Source organism: Erinaceus europaeus, chromosome 18, assembly GCF_950295315.1.
Source record: "Erinaceus europaeus chromosome 18, mEriEur2.1, whole genome shotgun sequence".
NCBI classification, from domain to species: domain Eukaryota; kingdom Metazoa; phylum Chordata; class Mammalia; order Eulipotyphla; family Erinaceidae; genus Erinaceus; species Erinaceus europaeus.
In genome coordinates, this window is record NC_080179.1 from 13,576,201 (window position 1) to 13,590,359 (window position 14,159).

Consider the following 14,159-nt stretch of genomic DNA (forward strand, 5'->3'; position numbering starts at 1 on the left):
TGCTATTCTTCCTGAAAAGGGGTAGAAATTATGTAACTAGCTGTTGGACCATTTGATTTATGGATCAAGTAACTCTTCTTCTAGCGTTTGCCCTTCTTCCATAGCCGGTCAACAGCGTCAGGTTGAGCCTGATGTAAAGTTTCGAGTAACTCTGATATCATATAAAACATCCCCAGCTCCCCACCTGCAGGAGAGTCGCTTCACAGGCGGTGAAGCAGGTCTGCAGGTGTCTGTCTTTCTCTCCCCCCTCTGTCTTGCCCATCTCTCTCCATTTCTCTCTGTCCTATCCAACGATGATGACATCAATAACAGCAACAATAAAAACATAATTAGTTTTTTATGTTTCATAGAACGTGATATAATTGAAAATAATCACTTCATCTTTTTCCTAGTTTGCTGTTCATTGCAAACTTCAGTAGTAGTCTTACTATTCTCTGGTCTTCTACTTTGCTCTCTTATGTTTTATTTATTTTTACTAAAGGGGTTAATTGTTCATAGTGAACACAGTTGTTGATACATATGTAAAATCTCTCAGTTTTTTGCAAAACACTCTCACTCAGCCTAGGTCCTCCTCCACTGCTATGAACCAGGACCTGAAAGTCCCCCCAACTCCAAGTCCTTTACTTTGGTGCGATACACCAAACCCAGTCCCAGTTCTACTCTGTCCCTCCCCCCTTTTTTTACCTTGGTAGAAGTTATATATGTTTTTACCCTGAAATCTTAAATTTTTTCACCAGTAGTTAGTTAACCAGTTAGACTCTTCAAAGAACTGAAGTTCTAGCTCTGAAACTTTTTCATGTTAAAGTAGAGTCTGGTGGGCTGTTTATAACATGGGTGGTAAAAGAAAATTTCAAATTAGCTTGCTTAAATTTGATGACTGCCATGCATCTATATATGATTTTTTAAAACTTTTATGATTTTTAAATGATTTTTTAAAAACCTCAGTGCCATGGTTCTCTCTTGTGGTGGTGGGGCTTGAACCTGAATTGCATGCATGCAGATCACACACTGCACTTTATTGCTTATGGTTTTCTATTTCTAAACAATAACTTTCCCAAATAGTTGAAAAATAGCCTATATTTGTCATTTTCAGACATCTTATTTCTTTTTTTTGTTTTTCTCTCTTTATATTGTTGATATTTTAAAAATATTTTTATTTATTCCCTTTTATTGCCCTTGTTGTTTTATTGTAGTTATTGTTGTTGTCATCATCGTTGTTGGATAGGACAGAGAGAAATGGAGAGAGGAGGGGAAGACAGAGATGGGGAGAGAAAGATAGACACCTGCAGACCTGCTTCACTGCTTGTGAAGCGACTCCCCTGCAGGTGGAGAGTCAGGGGCTTGAAGTGGGATCCTTAGGCCGGTCCTTGGATTTTGCGCCACGTGCGCTTTGTGCCACGTGCGCTTAACCCACTGCAATACTGTCCGACTCGATATATATTTTTTATTTATTTATGAAAAGGAAACACAGACAAAACCAGAGGATAAGAGGGGTACAATTCCACACAATTCCCACCACCAGAACTCCGTATCCCCTCCCCTCCCTTGATAGCTTTCCTATTCTTTAACACCCTGGGAGTATGGACCCAAGGTCATTGTGGGATGCAGAAGTTGGAAGGTCTGGCTTCTGTAATTGCTTCCCCGCTGAACATGGGCGTTGACAGGTCAATCCATACTCCCAGCCTGCCTCTCTCTTTCCCTGGTTGGGCGGGGTTCTGGGGAATCGGAGCTCCAGAACACATTGGTGAGGTTGTCTGTCCAGGGAAGTCTGATTGGCATCCTGCTAGCATCTGGAACCTGGTGGCTGAAAAGAGAGTTTAACATATCAAGCCAAACAAATTGTTGACTAGTCACGAACCTAAAGGCTGGAATAGTGCAGGTGAAGAATTGTGGGGGAATCTCTGTTTTGTAGATAGCTAGTAGGCATATTTTAGTTATATTCCAAAGTGTCTGTGACTATACTAGTTTTTTTTTCCCGAATTTGAAATATGATATGCAGGTGGATCCTAGTTATTGTCTGGGGAGATGATGTCATGGCTGGAAAAAGGACCAGAAAGCTGGATCAGAGAAGAGAGTAGCTCCCAAATATGGGAAAGGTGTATAAATATTGTTGACTGTAAACCCCATCAATTTGATGTGATCTGGGGCCCATATTCAGCTTAGGAGCCTATGTGACCTCTGCATCCTTATAGATCAGAGCTCACATTCTTGGTCATGAGTAGGAACATTCCAAACTGCCCCAATATCAGGACCCATCTTCCCAGACATCTTATTTATTTGATTCAGCCTTATTTGAGAATTTCCTTGCTTCAGATGTTATATATTTCACATGTGGAATTATTTCATGTACCCAGAATTTTATGTTTCAAGTCTCTATAATTCTTTACCTGTGTAAACAGAAGTCTAGTGTCACTTTTTAGGATGTTATCCTTCTAGTTAAGGCAGATGGATTAATGCAGTTGACACTGGATGGAATGTATCTTATCTCTGTTTCTTTATCTGGTTATTGATCTTTAATTCAAGAATTATATATATTGTAAGACACACAGAAATAATAATGAAGAAAAGCTGAAGATGAAATCTAGAAATAATTAATGAGAAATAACAGTAATTAGATACTTCTAAGTAAGGGAAGACATTGTGGCATAATCATTGCATGTAAGCCATATACCTGATTTGAACTTCTGTCTCTACTTCAACCTGTATAACCTTGCACAATTCTGTGCTTTATTGTGGTCCAGTGTTCTTCCCTTTGAAAAGCATTTATAATCATACTTATCTCATAAGTTTATGTAGGGATATTGAATAAGAAAATATAGGGAAAGAACTGGGACCTCATAAGTCTTTATGAAAGAATAGGTTTTCGTTTTTTTTAACTGATCACACATTAATACATGTGAGATATAGTCAACTACATTTGAAATTATATAATTTATATAGGCTTCTTATTAAGCATAACCTTTATGCCAGGAACTATTAGACTTTCAACAATGATATTCAAGGAGAGATACATCTTATGAGTTACACTTCTTTTGTTTTGTTCCCAATTTTGGGAACATACTGCTTTACTTGGCTATAAAAGATGATGCTTATACTACTTTGTACTGTACTTTTAAAACAATATTTATTTATTTATTTATTTATTCCCTTTTGTTGCCCTTGCTGTTGTAGCTATTATTGTTGTCGTTGTTGGATAGGACAGAGAGAGAAATGGAGAGAGGAGGGGAAGACAGAGAGGGGGAGAGAAAGATAGAAACCTGCAGACCTGCTTCACTGTCTGTGAAGCGACTCCCCTGAAGGTGGGGAGCCGGGAGCTTGAACCAGGATCCTTACACCAGTCCTTGCGCTTTGCGCCATGTGCGCTTAACCCGCTGCGCTACCACCTGACTCCCTGTACTGTGCTTTTAACATAAAAGAGTTATTCCTTACAGCTCTGTTCATGTGTGAATGTAGTATAAATTTGTCATTTTGAGAGGTTATAAGTTTACCCCTTTTTCTTTTTCTACATAGCTTAATTTTTTTTAGTCATTGTCATATTACTGACAATTTTGGTTGTATCCAATTTTCCTCTGATATAAATAACCCCTGAATGTACAGCTTGGAAAAATTAACTTTTCTGACTGTATCATTTCTTTTGGGCATACATATTCCAAAGACTGAAATTACTGAGTCAAGGGCTAAGAAAAGTTTTATAGCTCTTACTGCAAGTTACCAGATAGGTTTTGGAAATGTCAAGATGGTAGCAGAGTGCATTTGCTACTTTTCACAGTGTTCCAACACCTTTGTTCATTCACATTTTCAAACTCAAAATTAATTTTCCTTAGTCTGGTGGGCAAGACTGAAGTCTGGGTTGTCAGACTTCAGACAACCTTCTCTCACAACCCCTGAATAAATCTCAGAAACAACTATTCAGTGTTGACTGTAAGCAAGGAAGCAGAAGCGGTGGCTAGTGTTTGGTAAGGGACTTTAGGTCAGATATTATCTATGGCAGACTTAAATCTATGTTGAATGACCTTGAACAGGCTGCTCAGTCCCTCTTAACCTTGTAACCTCCACTATAGGGTTGTTTTGAGAAGTAAAACAGGTTATTGATGTCAAGTGTAGGATATGGCTCTTACTGTCAATAAATTACCTTTAGGAGACCGTACCACCTATCTTAAAGTTAAACTAAAATAATTTAACCATATTAGTTTTATTTTATACATACAGCTGTATACTATCACGTATATGGCTAGTGACAAAATTATTACACATTTATTATAATATCCTGTTATCTTAGAGTATTGATTGCTGGAGACTGGTAACTGTGTTATGTTTGATGTAACTCCAAAATATTTTGCAATAATGAAAACTAACGAATTGTTTATCTCAAATAATTGAAAAAGTAAATGTGGTATACTCATTTCTGGGTTATTTATTTATCCCGTATAGTTGCACATAGGATCTGTGTAGTTTTCCGTAGTGCCATGGTCCCTTCCATGTGGTTCTGGGATTCAAACCCAGACCCTATGCATGGCCAGGTGTGTGCAGCACTGGAAGAATTATCTTCAGTTGCTTTACCACTCTCCTTAGTGGAAGAACTCTTTTTTTTCATATTTATTTATTTATTCACTTTTGTTGTCCTTGTTTTATTGTTGTAGTTATTATTGTTGTTGTTATTGATGTTGTCATTGTTGGATAGGACAGAGAGAAATGGAGAGAGGCAGTGAAGAGAGGGGGAGAGAAAGACAGACACCTGCAGACCTGCTTCAACACTTGTGAAGTGACTCCTCTGCAGGTGGGGAGCTGGAGGCTCAAACTGGGATCCTTATGCCGGTCCTTGTGCTTCGTGCTGTCTGTGCTTAACCCGCTGTGCTACCGCCCAACTCCCAGAACTCTTTTTTTAAATGTAAACTTTAAAAACATATTTGATGACAAGTCCAACAGCAAGAAAAACAAAACCAATAGTAAGCCATTGGGATAAGATCAAACTGAAAAGTTTCTGCATAGCTAAAGGCACTTCTACCAAAACAGAGAGACTCACCATGGAGCACAAGAAAATCTTTACATGCCATACATCGGACAAAGGGCTAATTACCAAAATACATCAACAGGAGCCAGGTGATGGTACACTTTGTTGAGCACACATGTAACCATGTGCAAGGATCCAAGCTCTAGGCCCCACTCCCCACCTGCAGAGGGAGTGAAGCAGATCTGCAGGTGTCTGTCTTTCTCTCTCTTGTCTGTCTGTCTGTCCCTATCTATCTATCTATCTATCTATCTATCTATCTATCTCCCTCTTCCCTCTCAATTTTTCTCTGTCATATCAAGTAAAAAATCTCCAAACTCGCAATAAAAACCAAACAGTCCCATTGAAGCATGCAGGAGATGGGCAGAATGTTCCCCAACGCAGAGATGCCAAGGGTCAGTAGACACATGAAAGAATGCTCAGAGTCACAGATGATCAGATAAATGCAAGGAAAACAGCAACAAGATGCCGTTTTACAAAATGACTTTTCAGTAATAGAGTTTTGTGTGAAATGTAGACCACCATGTGCACACATTAATAATTTAATGATTTCTGTTACCATCTGACATATAATCCATTTAGTAATTCACACTGGATGTGTTCACAAAAGCAGTATATATAGAAGAGATGATTGGAATCTTCTGGTCTACCTCATGAGTTTCTAGCAGATGTTTCTGTTTTTCAATGATATGTGTAAGATAACTAATTTATGTGGGATACTGAGAGTCCTTGCAACCAGTTAATTATCCACTTTGTTATTCCTGGGTGAGTAAAGGAAGGTGTATTTTATTTCATTTTATCTTTTTTTTTTTTTTTTTGTCTTTAGGGTTATCACTGGGGATTGGTGCCTGCACTAGGAATCCACTGATCAGGGTGGCCATTTTTTACTTTTTTGTTGTTGTTGTTATTGTTAATATAGCTGTTGTTGTTGGATAAGACAGAGAGAAATTAAGAGAAGAAGGGTAGATAGAGGGGGGAGAGAAGAAGGACACCTGCAGACCTGCTTCACCTCTTGTGAAGTGACCCCTCTGAAGGTGGGGAGCCGGGGGCTTGAATCAGGATCCATATACCAGTCCTTGTGCTTAGCACCATGTGTGCTTAATCTGCTGCACCACTGCCCAGCCCCCAGGAAGGTGTTATTTTAAAGAATAAACTAAATGAGAACTGGATGGGAACCAACATTGGTCATTTACCAAGATATATATCAGAATGAATCCTGGGATATAGAAATGGATGTGGGTTCTCGTCTACTTTTCCCAGGGATAGCTCAGAGGAACCATTTCTTATTGTAGCACTGCATAGAGAATGATATATCCATTAGTAACTTTCCAATCTGTAACCAGTTGTGGCTTTTTTCTTTGGATAATCTCTACAGGGTTTCTTGAATCTGTGGTCAGCTCTCTTTAGCTCATAACTCAGTGTCTGCCTAGCCTGCTGCTCTCCCTCATGCTGACACTCTGCAGAGCTGGAGTGAGGTCAGATGAGCATGGCTGCTGAGGATTTGTTCACACAGGCCAGGAACTTGTTACTGATGATGGTCCCCTGCCAGTAGGTGCTGAGAGTGATGCATGGTGATGCTAATACGTCTCTCAGACTCTGCAGTTTTGCTGTTTGTGACAGGCCTACGTTTCATAGCCAGAGAGGGAAGGATTTCACAAGCTCTTGGCTTTTCTTTCTCTTTTTCTTTTTTTTCCTCCAGGGTTATTGCTGGGCTCGGTGCCTGCAACCATGAATCCACTGCTCCTGGAAGCCATTTGTTCCCCCTTTTATTGCCCTTGTTGTTGTAGCCTTGTTGTGGTTATTATTATTACCATTGTTGATGTTGTTCGTTGTTGGATAGGAAAGAGAAATGGAGAGAGGAGGGGAAGACAGGGAGAGAGAAAGACAAGACACCTGCAGACCTGCTTCACCGCCTGTGAAGCGACTCCCCTGCAGGTGGAGAGCCAGGGGTTCGAACCGGGGTCCTTATGCCGGTCCTTGTGCTTTGCGCCACCTGCGCTTAACCCACTGCGCCACCGCCCAACTCCCTTCTTTCTCTTTTTCTTTTTCTTCTTCTGAAGGCTGAATGCAGCTTACTGATTTGTGATTTGCGCAGCATTTGACTGACACAGTACTCATTCATTTATTTGTTTTGCAAGCCTCTAGATACGACTTCAAATTCTCTTATCATAATAGCCAGTTCCCGAATAACTAGTTTAATAAGATCAATTTAATGGGAACAGGGATAAGCAGATTTTTGCTGTTATTTTATGAAGAGTTATTTTCCTTTTTTAAATTTTATTTATTTATTTATTTATTTATTTGAAATATAGGAGGAGAGAGAGAAAGAACCAGACATCACTCTGGTACATGTGCTGCCAGGGATTGAACTTGGGACCTCATGCTCAAGAGTCCAATGCTTTATCCATTGTGCCACCTCCTGGACCACAAAGTTATTTTCTACACATAGATATTTTTCAAAATACTTTTCAAATAGTTCCTTTTTAAAGTGTTCTTATAAAAGAGGTTAGTGCTGTGTAGAGTACCCTCAGGGTAAGTTGGAAAGTTAGTCTGCCAGGCTCCATCTTAGGGGTTACAACTCTACAGACACAGGTTGCTCTGCCTCTAATGTGGTCTTGTGATTTTCACTCCCATATTTTTATTTTTATTTATTTCTTTTTAAATACAGAGATAGAGAGATGAGAGAGAGAGAGAGAGAGCGCACAGCACCAAAGCCTCCTGCAATGGGGGCCAATCTCCAACCAGGGTCACATACATATGACAAAGCAGCACACTATCCTAGTGAGCTATTTCATTGTCATACACTTATTTATATTCCTAATTAATTACATAAATTCTCCTCTTTATGCTCTTTCAATGCACTATTCCAGAGTGATAATTGTCTGCTTATAGTAGTGGTTCCCAATCTATCTATCTTATCTATATATAGTATTTGTTTTTCCTTTTTGTTGCCCTTTTTATTGTTGTTGTAGTTATTATTGTTGTTTTTATTGATGTCGTCATTGTTAGGACAGAGAGAAATGGAGAGAGGAGGTGAAGACAGAGAGGAGGAGAGAAAGATAGACACCTGCAGACCTACTTCACCGCCTGTGAAGCTACTCCCCTGCAGGTGGGGAGCTGGGGGGCTCGAACCAGGATCCTTATGCCAGTCCTTATGCTTCACGCCATGTGTGCTTAACCCGCCGCACTACCACCTGACTCCCAGTTCCCAATATTTTATAGCTTAATATTTTTCATATTAATATTCCCCAGTGACTACAACTGGATAAAAACATATGACCAAATGCCCAAGAAGAAAAATAAAATTACAACTAGTTAGCTACATGCATATTTTCTCTTGTGTCCATCACCACAACAAAAAAGATACCCTACTAAATGGGGTGAGATATTTGCCCATTGTGTGTAGGATAAACGACTAGTAATCAAGATATGTAAGGAACTCAGAACTCACACTGCCGCCAACAAAAAAACCTCATCAAAAGATGGGGAGAAGACTTGAACAGACAGTTCACCAAGGAAGATACAGTGATGGCCTATAGGCACCTGGGAAAAGGAAAACTCATTATCTGAGAAATGTTCGTCAAAGACATCAATGAGACATCAGCCAGCACCTGTGAGAATGATCACATTAACAAGAGTAGAAGCAAAGGTTGCTGTTGTGGAGACAAGGGAGTACTTTTACACTGCTGGAAGGAATGCTGATTACTCCAGCCTCTATGGAAATGCTTCAGTATATTTAAGAATAGATCTCCTACATGATCCAGTGACACCCCTCCTCGGTATCTCTTTGAAGAACACAGAAACAATGTCCAAAAGATATATGTACACCCATATTCATCAAGCAATGTATACCCTGCTCCAAGTCTGGAGAAAACCCAAGTATCTACAGACATTATAGTGGATAAAGAAGTTGTGGGATATATACACAACAAAATAATATTCAGCTATAAGAATAGATGAGATCTTGTTTTTTGCTACAGTATGGATGGAACTGGAGGGGATCATGCTAAGTGAAATAAGCCAGAAAGAGAAATACTGGGTGATCTCACTCATATGTGCTATTTATAAAGAGCTGTAAGAAAGAAAAAGAAGAAGATTGGGAAACAGAAAGAGACAGCTTTGGCATTTGAATCCTGGACTCTCTTCCTCCACTGTCCAAGTTACCTCTTTCTATTCCAGCTGTTGAGGAAAAAAAAAAAAACTGAGCCCTTTGGGGCCAGGGATATGGTGTAGTGACAGAGCACATGCTTTGCACGTGTGAGGCTCTGAGTTCACCCTGGCATGCCTCATACCAACGTCTAAAGTTCTGAATTCTAATACTGACATTAAAGGCTTCAGTTTTCTTCTTCTTCTCTTATCTGCCAAAGAGTTCCTCTGCCTTCACTTCTCCTCTCACCATGCATATAGTTTTCCATGCGCTCTGGAAAGTCTCTCTCCACCTCTTAATGTGTCTAGTTTGATCTTGTGCTATACTTTGCATGTGTGAGAGCCTTCTTCCTACCAGACTTCCCAGAGCATATCTCTATCAAGATCCAATTTTTCTCAATTATTACACTTGGTTGAGAAACAAAAAAAGAAGTGGTCTAGTCCCATTCCTACTATTGGGTAACTCTGTGATACAGTGGTTCCCAGCATCCCTCTCCTCATTTTAATATTATGAAACTAACCATCTTTGTTTTGCTTACAGAGTTCTTTGCAGGGGGGCAAGAAGATGATGAATTGAAAGTAAGCTTTGAATATAGTCAAATAAATGGTGTCATCACACACACACACACACACACACACACACACACTGTGCTCACAGAGGGGCCCTGTAGGGAGCATGAGTCCTGGGGCATGATAGTGTAGAGGTCTTCTAGTAAAGACAGACAATAAACAAAAGAAACATGTAAGAATATAACATTTTCAAACGGCAATTACATATATAACTTTTATAATGTGGGCAATTCAATATTTTTTGTAACCCTTTCACAGAAAAGAATAGGCCTAACTAAGCCAGATAATCTCCAGAGAGCTCATCTTGAGATGGTATCTTATGCATGGGTACAATGTCTGCCCATGATAAGTGTTTGCAAAACACTCTCACCCCCAAATTAGGCCCTTTTCTACCATCATCCACCAGGACCCAAAGCACTCCCCCAGCCCTCTGCCTGCCCTCACTCCCCAGAAACCATTAATCCACCAAGAAAATTATTTTTAAAAAAATATCATCAAAAAAGAAAGAAGATAATGCTTCTTACATGAGGATGGATAGGGATACTTTCTGCTGAAATTAAAGTGCCACATTATTCCCCAAGAGGGAGATAGTAATGCAAAGTTTGAAATATGAGCTAAAAAAACCCTATTCGGCACAGGCGGTAGTGCATCGGGTTAAGCACATGTGGCATGAAGTGCAAGGACCAGAACAAGGGTCCTGGTTCAAGCCTCTGACTCCTGCAGGGGGTCGCTTCATGGGCAGTGAAGCATGTCTGGAGGTCTGGAGGTGTCTATCTGTCTCCCCGTCTTCCCCTCCTCTCTCAATTTCTCTCTGTCCTATCCAACAGCAACAACAGCAGTGACAACAATGACAATAACAACAAGAGCAACAAAATGGGAAAAAATGGCCTCCAGGAGTGGTGGATTCATAGTGCAGGCGTTGAGTCTCAGTGATAACCCTGGAGGCCAAAAAAGAAACCCTATTCCCTGAAACTAAAAAAAAAAAAGAAAAAGAAAAAGAAGAAAAAGAAATTAAATGATGCTCTTTTTTAAAAAAATCTTATCTTTATTTGTTGGATAGAGACAGCCAGAAATAATTAGTGAAGGGGAAATAGGGAACACGTGCAGCCCTGCTTCATGTGAGTGATGACTCACAAAGCTTTCTCCCTGCAGGAGATCAGGGACTCGAGCCCAGGTCCTTGCGCGTTGTGACAGGTGTGCTCAACCAGGTGTATCATCACCTGGCCTCAAATGATGTACTTTTAAAAATAGAATATGTTTTGCTGTGTAGTAACATTTGATCCAAATTTCTCTTTCAACTATGATATCTAAGCCATGACAAGTGATGGAAAACTAATTGAATATATGTTCTTTTTTTCTTTTGTTAACTTCAGGTGGTCACATAAGTTATATGTCCCTGTAAGCACTAAATGTGGAGTACAAAAACATGTTGGTTTTTTTTTACTATGCTCATTTCACTCTTGTTCTATGTTCATTTTCTTTCTTCATGTTTCTATGTTCGTATCTTGTACTATGTTCATTTTTTTCTTTTTAAAAAATTTATTAGTGATTTCATATTGTTTTACAAAATTGCATGTCAATAGGGGTATAATTCCACATCATTCCTACCACCAGAGTTCTGAATCTCCAATCCATTTGTGGCAAGCCACCATAGTTCTCCCAAGGTGGCAGACAGACATGGGTTAACTATCATCTCTTTAACTATCTGTCTACATCTGTACATGATTTCCCCTTTTTCTTCCAGGTCCAATCCTGCCCCCCCCCCCAAACCTCCCATAATCCTATTGCTACATCCAAATGTCTCTCTCTTTTTCCTCCTTTATCTCTGCGCCCCAATAGAGCTGGAGTTGAAAGCCCTCTTATCCTCTTCCTCCTATCACTTCTATCCTACTGGGAGTATGGATTAGGATTGTTGTTGGAGTCATCTCCCTCATCTTTATGCTACATTTTCTCGTGAATATCAAACTATAATCACAATATCAATTTACCATCACCTGGACTGAAATGATCTTACCCTGATATATATATTTCTGGACAGAAGAACTCTGAGGTATTTGAAAGGGAAATGTGGAATACTCAGGAGTTTCTGCATTATGATTTTTCAAGGTCAGTACATCCATTTTTGACAGTTGGCAGAATATGAAATCATCTTTAGTCAAACTGTTTCTTAATGTGAAAAATGATAAAGAATTATCTCACAGAATTTGGATAAGGGACACTATTCTGCAAATACAGATTAGAAATAAATAAGCTTTTGTTGGCAGGAAGAATTGTTATTAACAGATTAGAACAGGGTGTTGAGAATTCTTGTTTACTGGAGATTTCAAATTCAGATAGATAGCTGTCTTCTTTGAATAATTGGTTGGGCTATAGTCTGCATAAAACTTCAAGAGTTATTTACACCTAGGACAACAAAATACTTGGATTGGAATTTGGAAAATTTAAATAAAATTCTGTTATATTAAAAGTGAGATTGAGAAGAATTGTAGGTATATTTGTTTATCTTTGACTTGAAAATCTTAGTCTTTCTGGGTTAGTTTTCCATTTCTTCAATGATGAGATTGTTTCTTTTTTAAATTTTTAAAAAATTTTATTCATTTACTTTCCCTTTTGTTGCCTTGTTGTCTTTTTAAAAAAATTGTTGTTGTAGTTATTGTTGTTGTTATTGATGCCATCATTGTTAGGTAGGACAGAGAGAAATGGAGAGAGGAGGGGAAGACAGAGAGGGGGAGAGAAAGACAGACACCTGCAGACCTGCTTCACCGCCTGTGAAGCGACTCCCCTGCAGGTGGGGATCCGGGGGCTTGAACCGGGATCCTTACTCCTGTCCTTGAGCTTTGTGCCACCTGTGCTTAACCCATTGTGTTACCGCCCGACTCCTGTAACCTAATATTCTTAGTGTATTTCTTTATTACTTTTTCTTTACTTACATACCAGTTTAACCATTTCATTCAATATTTAGGTTTCTAAATCATGCTATAATAAAATTACAGTTAATAGCTTGTCAATTAAAAGTTGGAATCATTTGTTTATGAGAGAGAAGAAAGGAAGTGAGGGAGAGAAGGGAACTCCTTAGCTCTTGAATGTGGTGGCTCCTCTGACCTCTGGGACCTCAGGCTTGCTAGTCTAGTATGCTGACTCTGCACTGTATCCCCACCCCAAATATTTTATTTTTATTTTTCTAGATAGAGACATAGAGGCAAAGAACTAATGAGAGTAAAAGAGGATACAAAGCTGAAGCTTCCTTCAAGGAGGTGGGGGCTGGGCTCGAAGTTGGGTCACACATATGGCAAACCAACACACAAACTGAGTTATTTCACTGCCCTCCCCTAGTGATTTTTCTATGCGAATAAGCCTTGAGTGGCATCCGTAGGATAGTTCTATTAAATTGCTATTTTTTTTAGGTTTAATATATGGCAGTTTACAATATTTGAGACTAATGGTGAGGATTACTGGATGAAGGGGTTTGAATATTTTTTTTGTTTATTTATTTATTTGCCACCAGGATTATCACTGGGGCTTGGTGCCTGCAAGATGAATGCATCACACCAAGTGGTCATTTTTTTTAATTTTTTTTTTTTTGGATAAAGACAGAGAGAAATTGAAAGGAAGGGGGAGCTAGAGAAGGAGAGAGAATGAGAGACACATGCTGCACTGTTTTACCACTTCTGAAGCTTCTTTCTTGCAAGTGGGGTGAACATTATTTCCTAATGTGCTGTAATACAGTCACACCTTAAAATTCACCTGTCTGCAGTGTACAGTTATGGTTTTCCATGAATTTGCAGAGATGGGGCATACTTATCACCATAACTGGTTTTAAAAATATCTCTATCTTGAAACCGAATACCCATTAACAGTCTTTTGTTTACCCCTAACTCTATTTTAGTCAAACAATAGCCTACTTCATCTGTCTGTGGATTTACCTACTGGTACACTTTTTATACATGGGATCATGTAAAATGTGTGTGGTTTTTTATGACTGACTTCTTTTACTTAGCATAATGTTACCCAGGTTGCTATATGTTATAATATAATCACTGCCAATTTTTAATTGATTTAATAATGATCGAGAAGACCGTCAGATAAGACGAGTACAATTCCACACAGTTCCCATCACCAGAGGGCCACATCCCATCCCTCCATAGGAAGCCTTCCTATTCTTTATCCCTTTGGGAGCTAGACCGAGGATCATTATGGGGTGCAGAAGGTGGAAGGTCTGGCTTCTGTCATTGCTTCTCTACTGGACATGGGCATTGACAGGTTGATCCATACTCCCAGCCTGTTTCTCTCTTTCCCTAGTGGGGCGGGGCTCTAGAGAGGTGGGATTCCAGGGTACATTGGTGAGGTTGTCTGCCTAGGGAAGCCGATTTTTTTTTTATGGACAAATAGTATTCAGTTGTACGGATACACTACATTTTATTTATCCTTTCATCAG

The 14,159-nt window shown here is 39.4% G+C and overlaps 1 protein-coding gene across 1 annotated transcript in view; it reads left to right on the forward strand.

Moving 5' to 3' along the window:
* The window catches only part of PDE11A (phosphodiesterase 11A), a 349,760-nt gene that overhangs the window by 29,983 nt on the left and 305,618 nt on the right, over positions 1–14,159 (forward strand). The window lies entirely within an intron of this gene.